The 17649-nt window shown below is 37.9% G+C and overlaps 1 protein-coding gene across 9 annotated transcripts in view; it reads right to left on the minus strand.

The window, feature by feature from the left end:
- Window positions 1–17649, minus strand: part of RAPGEF2 (Rap guanine nucleotide exchange factor 2) — a 291653-nt gene that overhangs the window by 71936 nt on the left and 202068 nt on the right. The gene's annotated exons all lie outside the window — the stretch shown is intronic.

The following is a 17649-nucleotide window of genomic DNA, read 5'->3' on the forward strand; positions in this document are numbered from 1 at the left end:
ACACAAATAATGCATAAAATCTGAGATGGGGGAAATAAAGGAAACTAATTGAAAGAGTGCAATTACTCAAATTAAGATTATCACTTTAACATAACATTGAGACCTTTTAAACTAAGAACAGCTTTCTATTGTACTTGTATTGAATGGCTACAATTAAATGACAAAACCATTTAACTTAGGTTTTTATTCAGCTGTTTAGTCTTGTTTCCTTCTCCCAAAGTTATAGGGTCAAGTTTGTTCTCAGATACATGGATGCAACTCCCAATAACTTCAGTGAAAATTACACTCATGCTCTGACAGAATTTGGCCAATCTTCACAGCATTTTCTAGGACATGTAATAATCAGACTGGAATAATGATTCTTCATACAATGTTATTTACTACTACACTCCATAAATAAATGATTTAGTCTCCCATGAGTACACACGTAAGCCAGTTTCTGTTTCCTTATATGGCAAAGCAACACAAAAGCAGAATAATAAAATTTTGCATTCGTACATGAGAATTTAAAGTTTCTAAGAGCAACAACTCCAGTGACCACATTAAAAAGCCCAGACGATCTTGTGTTTCCCAACTATTTTGATTTTAGGAGGTGGTATTTAACAATAATATATTAATTTCATGACAACCTCAACTTCTCCCCAATTCTCTCCCAAGTATTTCTCTGAGAAAAAGTTCCAGAGGGGTAGCCGTGTTAGTCTGTATACAGCAAAAACAACAAGAGATCTGTGGCACTTTAAAGATTAACAAATTTAAAATTTGCAGACATAAGCTTTCAAGAGACATCAGCTCTCTGCAGATGCATCTGAAAAAGAGAGCTGATGTCTCTCGAAAGCTTATGTCTGCAAATATTAAATTTGTTAGTCTTTAAAGTGCCACAGATCTCTTGTTGTTTCTTAGAAAAAGGTTATTTTTAAAGACATGTTACTATGCTAAGTGGTAGCACTGAAATACCTTTGCATTTTGTTTAAGGATTATGTAGGTTTTTGCAACTCTACCCTATTTCTGTCTCATTGCTCAGATGGTATGGGATGTAATGTTTTTTCATCTTTTTATAAACTGTATTTGTTTTCCCGCAGACTTTACAAATTAATTGTACATCCCCAATAATAATACTGAGCCAGTAGAATATTTTTAAGTTATGATTAGGGATTCTATTTATGTGTTGGCCTAATAAAACTTGCCAATCACTTCAGTTGTGTAATGAAATATGTATATGGGGGATCAATAACATTCTAAAGTCTGCCTTCTGTTTTTCAATAAATGTGACCTGCTAGTTAGTCAGGTTTTTTTCTCCTTACATTTCAACAAGACACTCAGTAGGCGGGTGTAGGACATAATGCAAATTTATGTTGTTAGAGACCTTCATTCGGCCAAGTACTTCAGCACATTCAGAAACTTTAAACATGTGAATGGCGCCACTGTAGCCAATGAGAATGCTCGTAGGCTTAAAGTGCTTATGTACCTAAGTGAATCACTACCTAAGAAAAGTTACTCATCAGTAATCGCAGTTCATGCAAGTGCATGCATTTGTGTGTTATGTGCCACTTTCACCAAAGAGCTTAAGAGTCTTATAAAGCAGTGCCAGTTGGTGCCATGCAACCAACCCATTGTGGAAAACATTCAGAGCTGAGGCTACAAAAGGACTGTGCTGTGTTCAGCCCAGGTTGTCTCACCAACCTTTTCCAACAAGTTCATACAAATGTTGGATAATATGGGGAGAAGACTGATCTTTGTGGAACTCCACAGGTGAGGGTTATGAAGGTGGAGGAACTGCTACTAATAACAAGCCTCTGGGTTTAGTCTGAGAGGAAAGACCTGCCATTCACTCCTGCAGCTTCTTGAAAAAAAGACACCACTGCTATTTATTTTACTTATGGGTTTCCTATTCATTTTCTTCTCTTCCTATTCATTTCTACCTTTCCCTGGTACCTTGCTTCCTGTTGTGATGGCAGAATACATAGTAACCTCCATGGCGACGGTCAATACTACCCCGTAGAGAAGGTATAAACATCTCATTGGAGAACACACAGTTGCAAATCGTGCAAAAAAAAAAATTAAATCTAAAATTCAATGAAATAAGTACATCCTATTCCTTTTTTAAAAAACCACAAAAGTAATCTATGTTTTAAATAACTGTCCTGAATATTTATTATGAAAAACAAAATCAGACTAATTAGTGGCCTAGGAAAAGTGCATTGAATGGTCATATGGGTGATCCAAATTCAATTCCCAGTTTCTCATTTGTAAGCAGGGATTCAAAATGCTGTAAAATCAGCATGCTGAATCCCAGGAGGGAAAAGTTGTTTCTGGCATAGCAATTGTGCTGAACAGTTACAGAGCAAAGATGATAAACTCCAAAAGGAATCCCACATAGTTATCCTCAGCTGTTTAAAAAAAAAATTACTGCAATAGTGTTTCAATAATAAAGGTGGAAAAGTGAGGAAAAGGAAATAGTTTGGTTGAGTCTTCTGAGCAGACACACTGTTCAGACATTTTGGAACAAGATGTTTTAAATATGGCATACTTTTTTCTTCAGTCAAGATAAAATATGCTTAAAACATATGATTTTCTCATGTACCTGTACATAAATGTATCTCAAAGCATCAACAGGCTAAAACTGTATATTTTCACTTTTGGTGAGGTCAAAACTTTAATCAAATTCTACACACCATAAAATGGAGGTTTAAACTGAAATCAGACAAATACCATAGTAATATAAATAGTGCTGCTAAAATAAGATCTACAAAACAGAAAATTCTGCTATTTTCTCTACTCATTTCCTCTCCTCCTTTCTAGAGCAAATAAATAAAACTCTAAGGTATTACAATTGAGTGAAAGGCATCTCTGCTTTGGGATGGCAGGCAAACAAGACTGGATTTAGCTCCAGTAACACTTATACACTAAACACCTCCCTACCCGTTTACAGAAAAAAATTAGAGTTTCTGTGACAAATTCTGGTGCAGTTTAGGCAGCATGATTCTCCAGGTCCCGGCTGTATCACCCCACACTGGCTACACAGTTTAGCATAGGCTACAAGACATCAACATATTCTGCCTTTGACCTCAGGGTAAGGGTGCATCTGTTAACAGTGCAGATATAAATATTGCAGAAAGACTACAACCATTGACTGTCTGACAGAAAGTTTTACATTTTAGGTATGAAATTAACCTGGATATTGAAATTTAGTCAGTCAAAAAGTTACATTTGTATTGTTATTATGTGTTATGGACTCTATATTGCCTTCTTGAATTGTGTGGCACTGAAATTCAAGTTGAATTTAAGGAAAAATCTGTAGACATAAAATTTGTCAATTTAAAAATTTTCCTAAGTATGACTTTAACTGTTCAAAGTCTTATCATTTTATCACTTATAATGCACCATAATAAATATGTATATTTTCCTTTTACCTCTAAAAATGTGACATTTTATCTGTCACTGGGAAATTTTTTATCGTTAACATATTAACCTAGTTTACCCCCTTGGAAAGTTTTATGCTCATAATTAAGCCACAGCAATGAAAATATATCTGGCTATATATATATACATCAGTCTTTAATAATAAATGCAGACAGAAGAAATGAAGACACCAGTTTTCCTCTTTTTTCGGAAAGTAACAAGTGTTTGGCCAAACAACAACAACACAGTCAGCAGATAAGCAAACACTAAGTGTAATCACTTTTTTCTTAAAGTACTTCAGACACCATATTTCATTAAAAAACATTACTACTTTATCACCACCCATCTTTTGAGGATTTTTTTCCTCTGCACTCATCCCATTTCAGAACAGCTGTTTATGTGAGCAGGCTAATGCCATATACAAGAACGACATTGTGTTTTTTCACATGTAGGCTAAATTGGGGAAAGAGACTATTTTCCTACAAAAGGCATTATAGTAAGACCATAGCAAAAGTGACAGTGAGCATGTCAGTAGTTTACTGAAATGAGTCTATATTTTCCTATAATTTAACAATCTATCCTCTAAATGTTTCAGCTACTTAGATAATTTCTTGATGAGTCGCAAACAGTAAGGGGTATCTGACTCCACACTGAAACTTGTTTTTACATGCAGTGAAAGGGCTGCTCATATCTCATGGAGAATGTCATGTTGGCAGTTCCCTATTACACCAAGTGGACACCAAATCAGGTGCCTTTGCTCACCACTGAGATATAAAATGATGGGATCCAAATTAGCTGTTACCACTCAAGAAAGATCTTGGAGTCATTGGGGATGGTTCTCTAAAAAACATCCACTCAATGTGCAGCGGCAGTCAAAAGAGCTAACAATGTTGGGAATCATTAGGAAAGAGATAAGACAGAAAATATCATATTGCCTCTTTATAAATCCATGGCACACCATATCTTGTCGCCCGATCACAAAAAAGATATACTGGAAAAGGTACAGAAAAGGGCAACTAAAATGATTAGGAGTATGGAAAAGCTTTCATATGAGGAGAGACTGAGACTTTTCAGTTTGGAAAACAGATGACTCGGGGAAGGGGGAAGGATGTGATAGAGGTGTAGAAAAAGTAAATAAGGAAGATTTATACTCTCACCCACAAAAGCAGATAGCAAAACACCCATGAATATCTATTTAAAAAATCCTCCAAAACTAGCACAATCTGAAAAAAAGCAAAAAATTCATCAGCTGCACAATCAGCATTTTGAATCACTAAGCACAACATAACTGGAGAGGCAGGAGTGACTGTTGGATCCCTGCATGCATAATACCATCATTTCAAAATAACGATGTAGGCCACAAAATTCTGTGTTTTATATAATGTTACATTTTGAGGGCTAAAAGGGAGAAGAGGCAGATAACTTAACCTAATGTCTCCTCCCTCTCCTTTTAAACATGATTAAATAACCTGGCCTTAGAAACAATGACACTTTTCATTATAAAGTCAACAGGAAAAATACATTTAAATAAAAATGGATGTGTAAAAGCTGAAAGCAAAGATTTGAATTCATATAAGAAACTAGTGTGTCCTCTAAAAATGTCAGATTGTTGTTTAGTTAAATAATCGAAAAATACCCCACTAACCAGGAAAAGTAGCTTAAAAACATTTTTAAAATATAAGCAGCCCCCCTTTCTACATTTCTAATGATGTGGTACCTTAAAAATGTTACGGATTCAGAATAAATATAATCTTGGTTAACATTCACCTTGTCTAATTTTTTTAGGTTTGAATTTACAAAATTTAAAAAGCCTATAAAATGTTACAGCTATTTGAAGAGTAATAGTACTGTCACTATGAGCAACAGAATGGAATTTTTATTGTAAGACCAGAGGATTACTTGCTTGTTTTTGTTTTTTGTCCCAGAACAGCAGCAAAAGAAAATTCATGAAACAAACAAACAATCTAACCTTCATTCTGTAACAAACTCTTTAAAAACATTCATGGTAACAGAATCCCTACTACCTACAATATCTGTCCTATTCCTTAAGCCAGACTTGCAAGACTGCCATGAACATCTACCAGTCTAGATAAAATCCACTTCCCAATTGTTACCATGATTACAGAATAAATTAATGAGAATTAACCCACTCTATTTATATGCTCTTCAGGTGAGTGTGCAAGTAGAATTTTCCAAGGCTAGAAAGCACCTCTCAAAATGGCACAGTGCATGTTCGCAACAGAAATTTTAAAACTGCTTTGTACTGAGTAGTATAAGTGAGGCTTTCAGTTCTTTATCCTTAGTCTATCATTTATTTTCTTCCAGTTCAGAAAATTAAGAAACCCACACTCAGGCTCCAAGTGCCCTGCCAATTATTTAAAAATTACAAAATCAAAAACAAATTTCAATCAGATCACCCATTCTACCAACCAACAGCATTAAATGAACACACCACAACACAAAGGCCAGTACTTCACTCTCCCTTAGGTCTCCTCAAAGACTAGGCAAAACGAATAGCGCTTGTAGTGAGCCCTGAAAATTGATACGCAGACCCAGCTATTTGAGACCAGAGGCAGGAGGGCATTCCAGCAGTCACATGAGGGGAAGCATAGAGCTAACCAGCATCAATGTTTCTGCTGACCACACTAGCAGAGCAGCGCATCACAGGGATAGAAAGGTAGGCCTTCAAGCAGATTTGTCACTGGCCTTTTAGGGCATTATAGGTCTAAACCAACATCTTAAAATCTACCTGAAGCTCATTGGTAACCATTGCAAATCCCTCAGCACAGATGTCATGTGTTCTTTACCAGACACTCCAGTTACCAAGCGGGTGGCCACCTCAATGCAACAGTTCCAGTTTCCAAATCAATGTAAGATTTAACCATATGGATTATCTGTATCCAAAAGATAAGGCACTCCTTTCTAGGAAGTTTTATTTTTACTCCTCCACCCACCATCTCCACTCCTCTTAGTCTTTCATCCACTTGAGTTTTACCTGAAATACAGATGATGAGCTCTCTGGAGGAGAGGCCGTCATCTCTGTTTCTTGTCCACAAAGTACCTAGAACAATTGGATCCTTGATTGGGATTCCTAAATGTTTCTGTAATTCAAATAATGATATAATGGCAGGAGCCATCAGATGCCGCTGTTGCACATAGTCTTCCAAGTTTTTTTTTTTTAGCATATGAGTAAATATTCAATCCTTGGAAAATACGTGTATTTCAGTTCACTAATGCATGGGTCCTATGTAGAGGAAGTTGTTGCAACCAGCAAGAAAGGTTGGCTTAGTGCTAGGATCAGCTCTTGGTGCAAAGTTGCTTCCTGCAAAGCAGTCATTGGTGTGGGGTCTGAGATTTCCGGAAGAAGGGATTGTGTGCATGCCATTTGCAAAAGTCTCTTTTCCAAGACTGGTGTACCATTTGAAAATAAAGCAAGCTTCACTTAGACTATACCCATGTCACTGATTTCTCCTTCACTGGGAGCCAGTCTGCAAGGCCCTCGAATTGTGCTACTGCTCAGCAGAGGGGCAAAACTAGTGTCAAAATGAGGGCACTGATGGTGGAAGATGAGGCAATAATAACGAGATGATCTCCATCAACTTCTGATTTTTTCCCAAACTACCATCAGAACAGTCCCTTTTTTATTAAGCTCCAGCTACCGTTCCTTCGAGAAATCAGAAGCTCTGAGACGCAGTAAAAATTAAACTTAAAATAAATCAAACAACTGTGTTATGATTGCTTTAAAAACAAAAAACAGCGGCCATCTCTGTGTTTAAGCAATTACTACCACTTCAGAACTCTCCATCAGAGCTTCTCTTGAGAAGGTCCACTGTATAGTATTTATTAAAGATTTCAAAGTCGATTAGAACAGGGGAAGTGTTGATTCTACTGCAATTTTATTTCCCCACTTAAATCTGGAGGCTGGTCTGGCAATGGTCTCTGTTCAGTCATAATTTAAGGATTGAAACACAAACGTATCCCTTGTCTGTGTTATCAACACTTTGGGTTATTAGAATTGAAGGTTTTAAAATTCCAATACACCTCTCACTATTTAAGATAGGGTTGGAATTTTGTTTTTTTTATTTTGATTTTCCACTGTTGGTGTATATCTGCATTTCACTGTGGACAATCAAAATCAGTGACATTGGTTTCACCTTCAAGTACTCACTGTTGTAATATTTGGACTGCAAATACTATTGAGGAATCTTAAAAAACACCTATAAACTTTCTAAAGGTTATATTTTTTAACTTTCTTTTTTTTAAAAAAAACAAAACCTAAAGTTTGCATCAAATTTGAGGTGATGGTGTCTCAGAGTATTCTCTACAAGACCCAATGAATTATTGAGAATCTTGTCTTTCCATTGAATACAGTGGATCTTGGATCAGATTTATAAAAGGTAGAAACAATTAATATAACATAAAAACGGCCATAATGGGTCAGACCAATGGTCTATCTAGCCCAGTATTGTGTCTTCCAACAGTGGCCAATGCCAGGTGCTTCAGAGGGAATGAACGGAGCAGGTAATCATCAAGTGATCCCTCCCCTGTTGCCCATTCCCAGCTTCTGACAAACAGAGGCTAGGGACACCTCAGAGCATAGTTTTGCATCCCTGCCCATGCAATTAAGATTTGTCTACACTGCACTGTAAGTCCAGGGTTAATAGAACTTAAGTTCACAGACCCTGGGTTTGTACATCTAGGGTTTGAGCATCTACACTGATTTGTAACCCCAGGTTAGGAATTGTTGAACCCTGGGTCCCAACTTGGGGTTCTAACATACACACTGTATTAGCAAGCCCAAGTCCAACCACCAAATCCCAGACATCCTAGTGCTGTCCCAAAAAGTGGCCATTCTAGCCCTTTATTCATGATGTGGTGTGGGAAACTTGGACTGCCACCAAACTTGACTATTCAGAGGACAAAAAGTCAGCCCATGGGATTGTGGAAACCTTTTGGTGGACTCCCAGAGCACAATTCCAGTGGTGCTGTATCCACACTGCAAAGCAACAGGGCTTGAACCCTGAATCCCAGCTAGCCTCAGATTCAGACCCTCCATGGCCATGAGGTCCTGGTACCCTGGGTCAGCACAATTTGTGTGTAGAGAGAGTTCAAACCCTGAGTTCAAACCCTGGGCTTACACTGCAGTGTAGACATACCTTACACATAAAAATGCTAACATGACCCTTCAGAGGTGTGGTACCCAGAATTTTTTTTCAACTTTCTGATCAGTCCCTATTTTCCTTCCTTAGGTGAAAGGTCTACCCAAAAAAAAAAAATCCACACAGCAACCTACAATCCCAGCTCAGTGCGGGAGCCTTGATGCTGGCATCATGGAATACTTTTTGGGCCCCTATTGGGTCTATTGGGGGTTGGGCGGGGGGAGGCTTTGATCTCAGAGATTCCCAATTCACAGGAACAGAAAGATACACATCAGCCTGGAAAGAGTGGGATTGCTGGTGGTCTCAGCAGTTTGGATCCCATTTCACAATTGACACAGATGAAAGGAAAATGTTCAGTTATCAAAACAAGCTACACAGACCTGGGGGGGGGGGGAGAGAGAGAGAGAGAGCATGTGCGTGAGAGCTATTTCAGCAGGTCACCTTCCCATAGCAAGAAAATGTATGAGTGAAATCTTAATTGCTGATTTATGACAGGGTTAAAATGGCCATGGCCAGGACACTCCATGCTGTGGCAGGTTAACAAGGTGATTTGTTTTTCTCAGATTCTGGAAGGGCAGCACAACTCTGACCTATTATATTAGCCACATCATCAATGGGTATTTACAAGAAGCGATGTAACCTGGGGCACCTGCTTTTGAGACAAAAGTGTCAGTTATAGTCTAAAACCACTCTATTAACACCCCCCCCCCTGAATTTAGGGACCCCAGGAATCCCCTTGTTAACTGCAATAGTCCTAGACTTCTGCTGTGATGTATGAGAGGGAGCCTCCTATCTCCCCACTCACAGTAGTAGCAAGCAACAGGAAAGTAGGAGAGAAACAGCCCAGCAACTAGTTCTCTGGCAGCTATGAGTTAAACAGAACAGCACAGAACTCCATCAGTCAAGGAGATGGAGCCAGCCCTCCTCAAATCCCACAGCAATGGGTGCAAAGAGGGACACAGAGACCATGCATACACGTTACTGCTGTAAGCAGAAATTTCATATTCTCATTTCCATACTTGATGAATATGCATTACTTTACTCACGTGTATTCTCCTATGTCCCACAAGGACCGCTCCTCCCTCAAGTCCTTCCCCTAATCTGGCTCTGTCTCCTCTTCTGGCCTCACAGAGATATGATCAGAGTGACTTTCCATATAACTCTACTCTATCCATTGCACTGGCAGACAGGGTCTTGGCAGAATACTACTAGAGTCTTAGAGCACTCTTATGGGGGGAGGAAGTGTCTCTATGGTTCAGAGTCCTAGAACAATCTAATCACAAACAGCCTGCAGCACCTGCCCCTCACCGTTTCTGAGTGGATGCTTGAAATTGGGAGCTTCTCAGATGATTCAAGAAACCTAACATCTCTGCACAGATCTATAAAGATAGCTGGCACCAGGTTGCCCCTCCCCACTCAGAAACCGAATCCCCAGCCCTACTCTACAAGGGTAGGCCACACAGGGGAAGATACTGAAAATATGCCTCTTCACCAGGATATACTTGTGGACAAGCAACCTCCCCAAGAGTCAATGCTGCTGTGATTCTGTGTGCACCTCTCTATAGAGCAAAGTGAACTTTTCACTAGGTGTCATGAGGAAAACTGAAGGTCTTAGGGAGTGGTGTACCGGATCTTGCACACACCAATACCTGCTATCTGTAAGGAGCTTCTAGTACTGCTCTCTCAGCCTGTGCAGAACAGCTCCACTTTTTAATAGTTGGGGTGTCTCCCGCTATTACTACCATGAAAGAGCCTGTGATTGAACTTATTCCTATGCAGGCTGGGTGCCCCACGAGATTCCTAAAAACATCCCCAAACCATTTTTTAAAATGGATGTATAACTGGCTATTACTTGTCCCCAACTTTTCTTTTTAACATGACAGTGAAAATGAAAACTTAAAATGAGGACAACCACCCTTAAATGTCATGCAAGAAGATTTCAAATGCAAGACTTACAAAATTCCATGACCGATTCAAAAAAAAAAAAAAAAAAAAAAAAAAAAAAAAAAAAAAACCAACCCCCCAACTATACAGCATCATGAGGAGAATCAAAATGTAGTTTCATTTTTCTACTCCTCTCTGACCAGAAATCTGCACTATATTTCTCAGAAGATATAAAAACAGGACAAAAAAATCTTGAAGGAAGACAAAAAAACCCAAACTAGTTAAATTTATTTTGTCCAACTCCACTTCCATTAGCAAACTAGCTCAGATGGACTGTGCAACAGGCAGAGATATACATCCATGTTTAGAGCACACCATTATAAGAGCTGTGGCAAACAAGGTGTTTACTTAACAGTCTGGAATGAAAGAGTGAAAATTTGCCAACTAGTGATTTTTTTAAAAAAGTTTCCATCTAGTTACCTGTAGAAATTTGAGCCCTGCCCTAGTGGGAGGAGAACTAGAGGCAGAGCAACAGACCTTGTGGTTGTTGAAATACTCTTGGCTGCTTACTTGAGAGAAAGATCATGGACTCAAGAGCAGAGCTGACACAGGTGGATGAGGAGTACAAGTGTCTGGGGAGAGGTCCAGTGCTGGGGAGGTCAGCCTTTGCAGGTCTGGGACCTCAAATTTGAAGACCAGTTCCACTTTAACAGTGATTCTAAATACGGCATTGTAGGTTTTCATGTTTATTGTATTTCAATAATTAATTTACCAATCAAATATGCTCAGTTTACAACTCCAACTGTGTTCTCCTTCTCAGGTGTCACCTTCTGTAATAAATATTCTGCAGGACAAATTAGGCTATATTGACACCTGTGCAACTCCCACAGCATTTAACAGGTTTGAAGAAATATGACAGATCTGAATTTAGTAATTCTATTGATGGTGTAGAAAGACTCCAGTTCACACTCTTGGCTCTGCAGGACTCCGGGAAGCAAAAAGCAATACAAAACTATTTTTAACTCTAAACCAAGCAGATGTGACTGAATACACAAAAGGACCAGAGCTGCAGAAGAGCATAATGTAATTTGTACATACTCACTTTTCAGAGTAGAAATATGCTTTAAACTGTTCTTCTTTGCTGTACAGTCACAATATTAAAGTCAACCTTAAACTCGTAAATCCAACTCAGTTGTGTGTCCAAGTGGTTTTTGCAGTGCCCAACAGAACTTGGAAAAGAGCAAGCTGGGTGAGACTTAAGACATGAAACTGAGGTTATAGGTTGAGTGCAAGAAATAGAGATTATATCCAAACATTTGACTGAGTATGTCTGCTGAGTATTATCCATCTGTTACTAGAAGAATAGTCTACAAATGCCAACAATGCAGTTTCTGTAACTGGACTGACAAGACAGTCAAGGAGTTCTGAGTCTACTTGGTGCTTCAGATCAATTTCCTCTGTGATCTTAACCCCACACAAGCATGTGATACTGGCAGATAGTTACTTAGATTGTTAATATCGAGCATTGGTTTCTTGAGCCAAAGACAAACAACAGCTTCTTCAAGAGAAATCAGCACTCCTTAATGAAAGTACTGAAAATCTCCACCAGTAATGGACCCAGTCCTTCGCCAGTGCTTTTCTCTAGTCAAGGACATGGATCCAAAGAAGAGGTGACAGGACTAAATGCTTCTCAGACCTTTGATAAAACTTACTGAGCATCTTACTGAGTGACCTAAAAATTCAGTTCCAGAACCCCTGACATTTGTCCCCCCCAAAGGTTTATCTGCAACCAAAGAAGCTCAGTCCAAATCTATATAATTATATACTGTTGGACACAATGAGCAGCACAATAAAGGTTACAATTGCTCACTGAGTACCAATGCAGTCCAGTGCTGTGGGTCACTTATCAATCTGGTTACCAATATTTTTAAATTAATTCTACAAACAAACAAAGGGAAATGTGTCAGGTGCAAGATTGTTTTGCCATGGTTAAATCTTGAAATATTCATCTTTCCAAATTTTCTCTTCTGAAACTCTTAACATTGACTCTATTCATCACAAAATATCTTAGTCAGTAGGATTTGTCAACAAACACTTGTTGATAATGAATCCTGGCAACAATTTGTGTTTCAACATGCTTAAATGCATGGTAAGCTTCTAAACTACATAAAATCCAGAAAAACTAAGTAACATTACTCTCACTGACCTTGCAACGTCACCAAACTGAAAAACAGATTACTGAGAAATTCACAGAAAGGCTTCATTTATTATGTTTTACAGAGTAAGTATTCTACCTATCTTTATTTTCAACTAGCACTACCTGGGGATCCAAAGATTAAAATCCTCATAGGCTTTATTAAAGTATCCTGATACCCTGAGAAACACAGTTATATCAGTCTGATATAATCAGACTATTAAATACTTATTATGAGTGGCAAGGTTCCAGTACCTTCAGTAACATTAGTGAAAAAACTGACCTAATGAACATTCATTATAATAAGGTGCTCTTGTTACAATTCATTGCCTTATAATGTGCTAGTTAAGAAAATATTTATTGTGAAACAGACTAAATTTCTTTCCTGATAATCACTCCTTTTTGACTAACATTAACATATTTGGATTTAAGAATTTCCTATATATAATCCAGGGATGACAGAGATGTGGTTAACATAATATATTTAACCAATCCAAGTTTATAAAGCCAAAAATATGCTTCCTTAACAAACAATTTGTCAGATTATATGCTGTACTACATTTTGGTATAGTTAATCACATCACTGATTCTGCAACCAATCCATATGCCCAGCAAGATCAGAGATACGATTTTTCAGATGAGACTACTGCAACAATGGTGCAACATGCTTACACTGTACTAAGACAGTACAAACCTTTTCACACGTGGGAAAATGAATAATTAGAAACTTAAGCACAGGACTTCAGCTGACTAAGGGCTGCTCTCATCTCTAACAGACAGACATTCAGCTGCTTCAGGTACATAGCCTTTAACTGCCAGCCTTATTTGCCGGTGTTTTTATTCTATATTAAATCTTTTTAAGCACAAAACTCTTCATTGGGCTTGTCGTCTGCTTTTGCTCCTATTATCCTGTGCAACAGAAACAAATGAAGATAGGCAATTGCACCTAAGAGCTTTGATTTTCAGAGGGGATTAGCACCTGCAACTCCAATCTTGCAAGTAAAATCAGACGCGATGTTTCTACAATTCGTTAACCATCCAGCATCAGCCTCTAAGACAGCATACCAGACTAAATGAACTTCCCCATGTGGGCCCATTTCTACATTCTAGCTACTGGAATATATATGTACAGTAGTCATTGTGAGAGAAAGATGTGAAAGTATCTAATCCATTGTGCATTCTTATAAAGCTGACTGCTTTAGAAGCACTTAACACCACTTTGGCCACCTATGATATAATAGGAGTGGCTGGTAGCGCTGCCTATTAAGGTTACCTAACACTTCCCATTATAAGACGCTCTTTTCAGCTGATTGTATCTTTGCCAAAACCTTAACCATTTGACCTGAAACAGCACATATCTGCCCCAGACTGAATTTTTTTTTGGAAATTTCAAACAAAAAAGTTCAGTCATTTCCAAGAAAGAGGCTAGGAAAAAATACATTATTTTGCTCATGTTAAAAAATTCTGGTGACCTTTTACTTGGAAAGCTCTAGTGCCCCAATGATCTGGAACAGGAAAGTAAAATTTGCCAAGAGGTAGCCTTTGTGTCAGAGATGTGCCTTTCGTTGTCCCTGTGAAAATCCACCCACATTTAGCCATGTTGTAAACTTTTGAAAAATCGCAATTTATTTATGTTCAGTAGAGACTTTGATTTTCGCAACTAAAATCTCCGAAGAGTCCATCCTCACTGAGCATGTCTTCAGCCTCTCACAGCTCCTAATGTTGACCAGACTTCGCATGTGCCATCACAACAGAGCAAGTGAGCATACTCTAAGCCCAGGGCTACAGGGATAAAGCCAAACTTTCCCCATTAATTACTGTGTCAGGACAGGGCTGGACACCGGAAAGGAGTACAGGGAAACAGTTTATCCTGGGCTTTCAATACCTCCCTCCCCCCAACTCCCCGCCTCATAGGCAATGTGGAGGAGGAAACCATCCACTAGCTAAATGTGAGACTAATTTAATTGGCCTTAAGAGAAAGACTACTTCAAAAGGCATGTAAAAGATGGATAAGAATAAGTGGAAGGGACCATTCAATCTAGATGCACTGTTTAGTTTGTAGTGGTAAATAAGACCGATGGCAAATAAAAAAATCCACAGCAAGCCTCAATGCATTTTCACTGAGGTGAGCTAATATCAACCAACAGTGATAGCTAGGTTCTGTAGCAGAAAACAATAGCGGACCTTGCTGAATTTTGTACATGTTCCCCATGTAAACAGATAATCCATGTGACCGCATGTTTATACTGCCATTACTTTTGTCCTCCTTCCATCTCATGCTGTATCACTCATGTATTACATCTTGTTTCAAATTAAATTGGGTAGAAAAAGAAAAAAATTCAAAAACTTTCAGATACATTCACTTTTCTAAGATGACAGATAAAAACCATTTCTTCTCCAGAAATTAAAAAGAAAGGTCTGTTTCCTCTGCACAATTCTGTATTTATATCTGATTAATATATGTGCTAAGCAATGGTCTTAAAAGAATGTACAAAATTAGAATAGGAAATAAAAATTATCAATTGACAATGATGACCGAAGACTCCTCTCATCCCCTGACTCAACAGCTCACTCCCATTCATGTAAAAATAAACAATAATACCCCACATTAGGGTTATCAGACCCAAGCTCTGGTGGACCAAAAGAGTGAGGTGAGTCAGATGCAGAATTGAGGACCTCACAACATGATGCCAGCAGCCCCACCTGTTTAAACCAGGCACTTCAAATGACTGCAATGGCTACACAATCAATCACACAAGGAGAAGGCAACTGAGCTAATCTGCCAGTGAAACATGCCTTTCATTAATACACTGTATTTCAAAGCAATAACTTTCATCCGTTGGACTAGATTGTGCATACGTGATACCAGTGTAACCAGCAATTCATGAGTTAGTCGTCATGCATGAACAATCATATATAAACATAATGATTATTTCATATCGCAAAGTTTTCAGAAGAAGGTAAGACAGGGCTTTTTGAATTTAGTTACAGTGTTCGGATTCTAAAGTTAAACAAAAAAAGCCAAGAAAAGGAAAAGGTAAGGTTCTCAAAAGTGACGTTTAAGTCACTCACATTTTACATGCTGTATATATTTACCTACACAACTACTGTTAAACAGTTTAATTTCTAAAATACAAGATGGAGGAAGTATGGATAAATTAGCATTGTATGAGAACCTTAACTTATGCAAGTTCAAAGAATCTTAACATTGAATAATTATTAATATTGTTTAGCATTTCCTTGGCTTTTATAAAAGAAAACAAGATACATAAAAGGCTCATGCATTCTAGCATTTAAGTGATCTGAACCAGACTTTATAGACTAATTTTGATTACTTCTGAGACTTAGTTTTTGTAAGTGTAGTTGTATTCGCTTTGGTCCCAGGATTTAAAGAGACCTGTTGGTATATAACTGCTGTTGGTATCTAACAGTATGCTGTTGGTATCTAACTGCTGTGTAGACATACCCTTGGAGTACCTTTCCCACATCTGAAGAACAGCTCTATGTGACTCAAAAGTTTGTCTCTTTCACCAACAGAAGTTGGTCCAATAAAAGATATTACCTCCCCCACCTTCTCTTTCTAACACCACATTAAGGGAGAAATGGTAAATTTGAATCTTTGTATTTTCTATTAATTTGGCTATCAAGACATTTTTCTGCAGGGATGGGCTGACGTGGAAACAACAGATCTAGAAAAAGAGTAACTAAAATTATAGGAACTAAGGACATATCTATAAACTTTTAGAACTAGCAGCAGCAAGTTGGAGCCCAAGTCCAAATGTCTACACAGCTATCATTAGCACCATAGCGCGAGCCTGTAGACTTGGGTATTGGGACTTGCTGTCTCGGCTTTTAAAATGCAATGTAGATATACTCTAATTTAAATTCTTACACATCGAGCTACATCCTGTGAATCCATGACACGCTTGCACTCTGCCATTTGCAAATTGTTCAGGTGGGTCAAGCTAGGAAAGAGTACCCAGGAAGGTCACCATAGGGGTTTGGAGTTTCCTTCATATTATATAAAATATTGGCAGATGCTAATAGGGCCTGCTCAGCAGCGTTTTTTCAAATCAGAATATTTTCATATTTACTTGACTCTCAGATCTTGCACTTACCAATAAAGACTATGTGAATTTTTTTTTTTAAATACCAAGAAAAAATCTATACCTTGAAACTTTGAAGTTCTTCACCCTCCAAACCCACTCTCCAATAATTCACTAACCAGTTTTGAGATTTTCCCTCCTGTTTTCCAAATTAAATCACCTCTGAGCTGAGAATAAGCATGGCAAGTTTCAAATGAAAGCAGAACTTTTCATGTTATGAGCATTGGACAACACAGATTTAAGCCTATATCAACACTTTCATTTTAATTACTACTTTTGTTAATGCAAAATAAATAAATTTATATACATAAAACTTTGTACTAGGATTATGTCATGAAATATGGTTTTTCTCATTTTACATGCATATGGTGATTTCTTTGGGTTACATTTTCTGATTTATCAAAGTATCATTTGAGAGTTTAATTGCTCATTCTTATTTTCAATTTTAAAAATTACCTAGAATATATTCCTTACGGTGAAATTCTTGATCCATGTGATTACATAAATTTGAAACAGTATTAAAGAGGCACAATTTATAAAAATGTAGGTCTATAAAGTAACAAGTTCATCCTTTTTCTACCACCACAAGCAATTACTGCATTTTCTTTAGACTTTTACTCTGTTACTAGAGCATGTCTAGAGCCTTGAAAGTACATACTTTGGAGGGAGAAGTGGAGAAGCAAGAAGAATAATGAAGATGAAAACTTAGTGAACATCAGCACCAAAATGCAATTCAATTTGTAATCTTACAAACATCCTCAATCAGACCTGGTAGAACTTATTGAAGAAGGAGAAGTAGTTCAGCCTCCATGATATTTCAATCTTTCCATTAGTATCAAACTCTTTATCGCATCATGAACACCCAAGAGTTTGGAAACGTGAATTGCTTTATCGGGAGAATGAAACA

Source organism: Emydura macquarii, unplaced genomic scaffold (assembly GCF_026122565.2).
Source record: "Emydura macquarii macquarii isolate MOO-44397 ecotype Brisbane River unplaced genomic scaffold, CSIRO-AGI_Emac_v2 contig_1363, whole genome shotgun sequence".
Lineage (NCBI taxonomy): Eukaryota > Metazoa > Chordata > Testudines > Chelidae > Emydura > Emydura macquarii.